Source organism: Peromyscus maniculatus, chromosome 10 (genome assembly GCF_049852395.1).
Source record: "Peromyscus maniculatus bairdii isolate BWxNUB_F1_BW_parent chromosome 10, HU_Pman_BW_mat_3.1, whole genome shotgun sequence".
Lineage (NCBI taxonomy): Eukaryota > Metazoa > Chordata > Mammalia > Rodentia > Cricetidae > Peromyscus > Peromyscus maniculatus.
In genome coordinates, this window is record NC_134861.1 from 23213630 (window position 1) to 23222691 (window position 9062).

Genomic DNA, 9062 nt, shown 5'->3' on the forward strand with positions numbered 1-9062 from the left:
CCCTGAATGGGATGTTGGGCTATATAACTGTGAATCACCAGTTCTGTGTCTGGGGAGGGTCTGAAACATCCTCAAGTAAACTAACATGGCCTAAGGATGTCAGCCATAGGTCTCTCAACTCGTAAACCAAGTATTCAGTTTCAGAGTGCAGATGGATTAAAGCTGTGACAGCTGACTGTGTGTGGCTTTGGGCTGTAGTGAGGAGTGTGAGTACAAGATGGGTTTCCTTAAAATAAGTGAACTGCCATATCCTGGGAAAAGACAGCACTTAGGACAGACAGGAAATGGGAACTGGAGGGGACAGTTATAGAATTCAGTATATGAGTGCCCCCCCCCCTGAGATGAGGGGGAGTAATGAGAAGCAGTGGGAGTGAGCTGACCCTGGCCTTATGGGAACAGAATGAGCACTGTGGTGGTGGGAGGCTAGCCCAGGCTTCCTGCCTCTGAGTGCAGCCTTCTCCAGCATTTATCTCGCTGGGTGGACTTCTCCACCAAGCTCTGTCTGCTCTTTCAGCCTCGGCCTGCAGCCTAACCTGCTCCACCATGGGTAGTTAGGGAGAGGGCCTGTGCCCAAGAGAAGAGCAACTCCCGCTCTCCCAGTGCCCCAGACAAGGTGGGACCGCAGTAGAGCAGCGGGAAGAAGCGGTTACTCCGGGACAATCGGCAGCACGGCCCAGGGCCAGGCCTGGGGAAGGAGCAGCCGGTCTTGAACATACATGAACCCGTACTCAGAGGACCTCCAAGGAACCGCCAGGGGAGCCCCCAAAAGTCATAATAAAGAGATATTAAGTATGATTTAATGTTATAGTCCCAGTTGACTCTACATGCATGTATTCTTTGATTGATTCTCCTCTTATTGGGTTGCTTAAGTTCACTTGTCCATTTGCTAATAAGCATTGAGGAGGAAGAGAAGGCGGAGGGGTCGGTGGGGGGGCTTTCTTGCTGGAAAGACACTGCAGGTTGTGTTATACATCTTCTAATACTTTATTAGGGATGGGCAGAATTACCCATAGTTTGGTTTAAAAGTTATAGCAATTTAAATATGGTTTTCTAAATACAGAAGTCAAAGGATTGCTAAATCCTTACAAAGTAGAGGGATTTGTTCAAGTGATTCTTCATGAAAGGGTCAGGAAGCATGTCTCTAATCATAGAATCAGTTTCTGAAAAGAGATAGGCCCTCTGAAAAATTGTGGCCAATTTGTACCCCAAACCAAGTGACAGCTCTGGAGATTTTCTGTTGGCTCAAATCCAGATTCTGTCTCGGCCCCTCACATCTGAAAAACAAAAACAAAAACAAGAAGACAGAATAATCAAGTCCTGAGAAACAGACAGACTTCAGACAACTGTTTTGGAAAGAGCTCTAGAAGAAAGCTTCTAAATCCCCAGCTGCCACTGCTGCCACAGACTGTTGTAAAAATAGTGACGGGACAAGAACGGGAGCTTCCAAATTGCCAAACCTCAGAGAGGCACTAGAAATCATTTTTGGGTTTTTTGTTTTTAACCAAACATGGCTGTCAGAACCCGAGATCTTGATTTTGAAGACATCTGTGGCTAAATACTACTGGCTATAGAAATTGCTGTAAAGTTATAAATAAAATGTTAAATAATACACTACAGCTAATTCCCCAGGTGTTGTTTCTATTCTCAAGTAAGGATCTCCATGCACCACGTGACGGTGCGCAGCTCTCCTGTGGGTGGAAATCTCTAGAGCTATTGTTCAGCCTCTCTTGCCCATGTCCCTTTACTCCATTGGTCACAATAACATTATTACTTCTTCCTTGTAATTCACATCAGTAGCCTGACCTTATAAATAATTCAGTATCTGTCGTCTGGGCATTTGTCTGGAATATTATCTTTCATGATGTCACGGAGGAAGAGGGGCAAAATGCAGCGTGTTCTTGAAAGGCTGGTGGTGCTCCGGTGTGGGAAAATGATGTGGCTTTAACATTTCCTAAAGCAGCTCCGCCTCGGCCGCTGCCTCTGAACTTGCACTGAACTTTTCCTTCAGAGACTCCAGCCTGCTGCAAAATTTGATCTGACTGACACTTGGTAAGAGGGCCTGAACCAATCACGGGCACCTGCAAGTGTACTAGCATACCTGTAAATCTATTACACGTGTAATTCCTGCACTGGGCTTCGAAGTCATCCGTACACGCTGTAGGGGCAAGCTGAAGGTTTTTATAAACATAATTTTGAGATAATAGTATATTATCTCAACCCCCCAGGACCAGTTAGGACTCAGAGCCAAGTGTTCAAGGTTAAAGTATGCAGTTGAAATCTTGCCAGCGTTAGTTCCAGAAGACACTCAAGCTTCCAGTTTCTAAACAGTTAAAGATGAAAACAGAATGGAGCCCATTTTGGAAGAGGTGTACATATGCTCCTAGTGATTGCCAGTGACCAACAATAGAACTTTTCTGAATTACGAAAACCTACAGGAATTCAGGTCAAGTATTGACCAAGAGCTTTTCTCACGTGCTGTTCCCTGCTGAGAATGCTGTTCCCACATCTCTACCTCTAACTTCCAGTTCATCCTTAGGGGCTCGGCTTGTCTGATACTTCTGAAGACCTACTGTGTGCTCTCCACCCACACTCCATGGCGGTGTCTCTGTGTCTTGCCTTATTGGTGGAGTAATGTCTGCCTTCCTGGATAAACACAGACTGCAGAAGAGCAGAATCAACATCTGCCCTAATCACCACTGGCCCGCCAGGCTCAAGGTGGTTCTTCAAAGAAGAGTGAAAACCCAAGGCCTATGAGTGAGCATAACAGCTAACATTTAAACGTTTGCTTACTAAAGGCCAGGATGCATGAGATGGCTTGAACATGAGAATGAGTGAAAGGAGCATCCAAAACACCAAGAAACGGTCTAAATCTCACCTTACAGTTGTGTTCAAAGCTTTCTTGTTTACATAAAGCTGGGGGACTGTTTCCACATTCAGAATCGTATTATTTACCTACCTTTCAGAATAGAGGGAAACTCAAACTCTATAGGCAAACTTCCAGGAGCAAAGACTATGCTGAGTAAACTAGCTGTGTGCCCATTTCACACCTGCTGATAGTAGCCGGAGAAAGGAGAGAGTAGACAGGAGGCGGACGATAATGTACGCTCTTGCTCAGCTTCTTGGAGTTATGAGACCCATAGACAGTTAAAATACAATGCTGCCTATACTATTGTGCAACCACATTTTAAGTCAGTAGATCATCTGTTATGTATGTCATCTGTGAATACTTGTCTGCAGCATGCTCCCCAGCACCTCTAAGAATTCTATTGCGTTAATATGCACCCCTATTAATAATTCTCCTAATATTAGACATTTAGGTTGGTTTCCATTTGGGGACATCATAAACCTGTAGCTAAATCTTTGCACACACATCTAACTCTCTCTCTCTATTGAACAATGAGATAAACATATCCAACTGTATTTGAGGAAAGCATCATTAAGTCATAGTTGGATTTTTAGCTAATTTCAAAATTAAAGTTAGCCCCCGCCAATCAAGCTATCAAATGGCTGATTTTGTTTCATAAGAGGTAAGAAACCAAAAGTACTTAGAAATGACCTTTTAAAATTCCTACTAATGAAGAAAGCTTGAAATTTTTTCTTAGAAACATACTGTGCATGATATTTTATCCGGGCCTGAGATCAAAGCCTCTAATTCAAAGGCCACAAAGCTAGTAACTTAGGAATCAGCAAGGAACTGCATTTTATCTACTTGCACAAGTAGCTCCAGTATTTCTTCATTTTGCTTCAATCAAAATTGAAAGAAGTTTTGGGAGGGACCATCTGGGAGTAGCCACATCTTGTCCAATGGGAGCAAATGTCCTTCACTGTTTAAAGTTCATGAGATATCCTTTCCAATTCTGGAGAACTTTATAGTATATGTAACTGAGTGAGACTCCTATAACTCAACTGTGGCCTCTCTCTGTTATGTTTCCAAGAAAAAGCTCAAATTTTCTTCATTAGGAAGCATTTTTATAGGTTATGTTAACGTGATAGGAGTTTTTGTTTTTTGTTTTTCTGACCTATATTGTGTGACACTGTTCCTGGGGAGGAATGTATCTACTCAAACTGAATAGAAAACTGACAACCACCAAGTACAGATACCATCAAAGTCCAACTTGCTAACCAATGAGTTTATTAGGATTATTTTCAGAAATATGGGTACGTGGTTTTTCATACGTTCAGACATGACTCTATGACAGCTGAATCACCAAGGCCCACTCCAGGAGGAGTGACATCTCACGGAATCTGGAAACCTGATGTATACCACAACCTGCCGGCACTCAACGGGTTGGAAAATGCCCTTTCTAGACAGTCCAGTTGGTCTGAGCCTCCTCCAGGCAGCTCAGCTTGTCTGAGAGTATCCCTCAGTGGTCCTTACTGCTGACATATGCTTGAGAAAGGAGCCTGAGTGAATCTGGTCAGTTTCCAGGAGTTCCTGAAGTCATTGAGTTGTTTACTTACAGAACTTCTTGGGGCCAGCTCACCCACACCCACACCACCAGTGTCAGTTCTACTGTTTTCCCCAGGTGAGGTGCTGTGTTGTTGGTTGTTTTATTTTACTCTTTTGGCTCTTTGTAGGGGCTTGTCACCCGGCTCCCAAATAAATACACAGAATCTTATTACTACTTATAAATGCCTGGCCTTAGCTTGGCTTGTTTCTAGCCAGCTTTCCTTAACTTAAATTATCCTGTCTATCTTTTGCCTCTGGGCTTTTTCCTTCTCTTACTTCTGTAATCTTACTTTCATTCTTACTCCGTGGCTGGCTGTGTGGTTGGGTGGCTGACCCCTAGTATCCTCTTCTCCTGTTCTCTTGCCCCTCTATCTTCTTTTCCCAAATTTCTCCTTCTATTTATTTTCTCTGCCTATTTCTCTCTCCTCTCTAGCTATTGGCCATTCAGCTCTTTATTAGACCACCAGGTGTTTTAGACAGGCAAAGTAATATAACTTCACAGAGTTAAACAAATGCAACATAAAAGAATGCAACACATCTTTGCATCATTAAACAAATGTTCAACAGCATAAACTAATGTAACACATCTTAAAATAATATTTCATAACAGTGCTGGGCCTGTTCTCCAGAGCACTGCAGTTGGTGAGGTGCAGGGCCAGCTCTCCTGCCTGCCACAGGTGGTGACAAGGGGTGGGGAGGGGCATCGTTCCCTCACCATGCCATCACATGGTGGGTGGGAGCAGGATGGGTATCTCTCCTGCTCTCACTCCATCAGGGCCAACTCACCTGCACCTGGGCCAACAGGGTCAGCTCTAGCGTGTTGCCCAGGTGAGGTGCAGGACCCGCTCTCCCAATTGCTGCAGCCAGTGAGGGGCAAGGCTAGCTCTCCCACTCTTGTGACCCCGGGACCAGCTTTTCTGCCTGCAATAGGTGGCAAGCAGTGAGGAGGCATCTCTCCTTCACCCACATCACCACATGACAGACAGACAGTGGGGCCCTGCTCCTTGCTGCCAGCTGGGGTTCACCCTGTTGGTGATGGTGAGGGAAAGTTGGCAGTCTGACCAACCAGAACCAGGGCTATGGGTTAGCCCACCCCAACATTCACCTAATCTATGAACCACTGGAGCATGTGAAGGAGGTGGGACCTGCAGATCCGAAGCTGCAGGGTCTCCATGACACAGGGCAACAACGAGAAATCCACGAGAGTCCCAGTACTGAGGGGGTAGCAGAAGCCAGAGGCCTCAAACCAGACAATGACTCACTGCAATGAACACTTCCAAGTAAAGATGTACGGACTGAAGGGTACACTGTGTCACGCGACAGCTTCCACACCTGGACTTTTCGTTTTCATTTTATTTTATTGAGGGGGTGCTGAAAGGGCAGATGTGAAGCAGTGGGGAGATGAATGGGATGGGGATGCATGATGTGAAATCCACAAAGATTCAACAAAAAGTTAAAAAAAAAGTTACCCAAATTTTGGAAAACACGGATCAATCTCCCAATCTGCCAACCTTTCCTATTGGCCTTCCTCTTTCAAACCTTGACGCTGTCAGGTGGGTGTTACTGTAGGCGGGTGGGCATGTGTGTGTGGTGGGTGCCTGTGAGCCTGTGGGGGGGGGGGAGTGGGGTCAGAGGGGGATGCCAATGTCTTTCTTTCTTGCCCTCCTTAAGACAAGATTCTCACTAAATTGGAAGCCCACCTTTTCTGCTAGGCTGCCTGGCCAGAGCCCTCGGGATCCACCTGTCTTCATCTCCGAATGCTGACAGTTACAGGCGCATGCCGTCATGCCTAGCTTTTTTATGGGTGCTGGGGATTCAAAGTGGAGTTCTCATGCTTGTAAATCAAGCATTCTTATTCAATAAGCAATCTCCCCAACTTCTTGGTAAACTAATTTAATGACTATGACAAAGGCCTTAAGATTGTATAATAGAGCTCTGATAGTCAAGGGATCCTGGGGAGGGGGGGAAGGCAAGGGGTTGGAGAGGTGGCTGAGCCGTTAAAGGGGCTGGCTGCATTTCCCTGAACATGTGCCAAGTTCAGTTCCCAGCACCCAGGGGTGGCTCACAATCATTTGTACTTCAGTCCCATGGGATTTGACACCTCTTCTGACCTCTGTGAGCACTGTTTGCAACTGGTGCTCAGGAATACATTCAGACAAAACACCACAGACATAAAAATAAATAAAAATTATTTTGCTAAAAAGCACAATGAACAAGAATTTGTCTCACAGATGTATTCCATGAACTCCAGTTTCCAGAAATGATACCAGAAGTATACCCGTGAGAGAAGTATAGAAGCGATTTTAATACTCACCACACCCAACACAGTGGGAGAGGCGCTCCGATCCATTGGAGGAAGACTTTCTGGACCTAATCGGGAAAATAAGGTTCACAAGACCCACTGCAGCCTCCACTGGGTGCCGCTTCTGCTATTTCCACCCTCGGCAGTGACCTGTGCTCCACAGACTCAGTCTTCCGGGGTCCACTCTTGCTGGGCACCCACTGTCACCTAGAGCTAGGAGCTGTAACCCTCACCAGTAACTCCTCTGGGTTGGCATCCCAGTGTCCGGCAAGTTCAGACTTGGTGTTTTTCTGTGATTCTCTTGTGCAGTGAATTTGTTCGCCCCGTGCTCTCTGCGAGCTTCGTTCTTGGAGAAGAAGCGAGACAAGACTCCGGTGGAATTGGCCAGTTCACTAAGACAACAGAGTAGCTCACGCATTCGCTATACTGATAAATGCAGCCCAAGCGGAGAACAAACCGTCCCAGGCTTTCAATCATGCCAGGGTTCCTTCCTCTGTGTCAGTCACGAAAAAGTGATAGCCTCCGATGTTAAAAAGCAAAGACAGCCAAATCACAACAAAACAAACAAACAGCTAAAAAGAATGAGGAAGAGGGTGGAGAAACGGAGAGAAAAACTGAGAATATATGAAAACAGCCTCAATAGGATACGGTAAAATTTTACCTCCGAGGAGCTGGCTCCAGGCAGAGTAAACTGGATCTTGGAATTTGTCCCAGCACGGATTTATCTCGTGGATCAGACCAAGGAAGATCAGACTGGGAACCAGAGAAACGCTGGATCTCAGGCTCCTGCGAACATGGGGAGAGAATGTTCAGTCGTCAGGATTGTTTGGAAGGCATACTTTAAGTCTGGGCCTGAAATTAAAAAACTTAAAAGTCTGCTCTTCCAAGTTAACCACGTGTGATTGCGGTCCATTTCGGCCTAGAGAGTGAAACGCCAGAAGCTTAGCAGGACCCCAGGAGATACTTAATAGGACCCCAGGAGATACTTAATAGGACCCCCAGGAGATACTTAATAGGACCCCAGGAGATACTTAATAGGACCCCAGGAGTACTTAGTAGAACCCCAGGAGTACTTAGTAGGACCCCAGGAGGTACTTAGTAGCAGCAGAAGGTACTTTTCAGAATGGTCAGATTCTAGCCGCATACTCTAGAGGCCAAGGGAAGCGGGTTGTGCTTGGCGGTGAGCGTAGTAGGGCCAGGCAGGACGCTGACGTTCTCGCCGGTGAGAGAAATTAGACTAACGCGTAAGCGGAGACCCGCGCTCTGAAAGCAGATGCGGCTGTGGGAGGTTCAGAAATTAAGGAACTGTGTGCAGTGGTGCAGCTACAGCTCAGGAGCCCCATGCCTGCCCCGACCCAGGGTTCGGTTCACTGCAGGCTCGTAATGCGTGTTAACTGGCTGAGTTACTGTGCTTCAGAACTCAGTGTCCCATAGTCGTTCCCTCCAGATTGAAACATCCACTCCTGGAGGGCAGAGCGGGGCTTAGGGGCTCAGAAGGCTTATGAATAAATCTAAAAGGTTCAGAAAACCCCGATAGTTACAAATTCACAAGACCCTTCCCTAATGTTCTCAAAGTAATAAGCAGTTGCTAGAAAACGTATTCTCTCCCGATCCCCAAGCCTAGCTGCCAGCAAGCCGAGCAGGGATGTAGCTCTCGCGAGAGTCGCCCATGCTGGGGTGGGCTTTAGATGATGTAGTTGTCCTGAGTCACCTGTGCTCTGTAAGTAACCCCAATAAACTCACTGATTCATTAAGCTGGGCTTGAGTGTAATCATTTGTTTGCTCTGTTAGCGCCCTATCTGGGGTGAATAGATGCAGTCTCTTCCCAGAGAAAGTTACACAACATTCCAAGGTGAAGTGCAGCATCTAATTAGCTAAGCCCATGCATGCCCTCTGGAGAGCATGCTATCCTTTATATTTGGAGATCCAGACACATAAGCTCAGTAAGTAACATTGCCCGACCCAAACAGCCACGAGCCACCACTGATCTGGGCCACCGCTCATCTCATTGATGAGACCAGAAGATGAGAAGCAAAACTCTAAGATAAATGGAATCTGAGGTCTGGACCCAGAGAATTTTCAGTTCCTTCACTTTACAGCTGAATAAACTTGAATTGAACTCCTCAGTCTCTGGGGGTTGGCTCAGGAAGTAGGAGGTTCCAGATTCAAGCGAGACACTGAGGAGGAAGACTGTAAATGGTGCAAGGCAGACTCTGAGAAGAGGCAAGTTCTCATGGAGAGGGCGTGAGCTCGGGGCCAAAAGTCCTGGCTTCAGACCCAACCGTACCACTCACTGTCTAGACCTTCAGT

At 46.2% G+C, this 9062-nt stretch overlaps 1 long non-coding RNA gene across 1 annotated transcript; it reads right to left on the minus strand.

Moving 5' to 3' along the window:
* Positions 1–960: 960 nt before the first annotated feature.
* On the minus strand, positions 961–7710 carry LOC121832680 (uncharacterized). Its single transcript, XR_006076327.2, has 2 exons — positions 6765–7710; positions 961–1274 (listed from the first exon to the last, which is right to left on the minus strand). It is a non-coding gene; the product is annotated as an uncharacterized LOC121832680 (long non-coding RNA).
* Positions 7711–9062: the final 1352 nt, after the last annotated feature.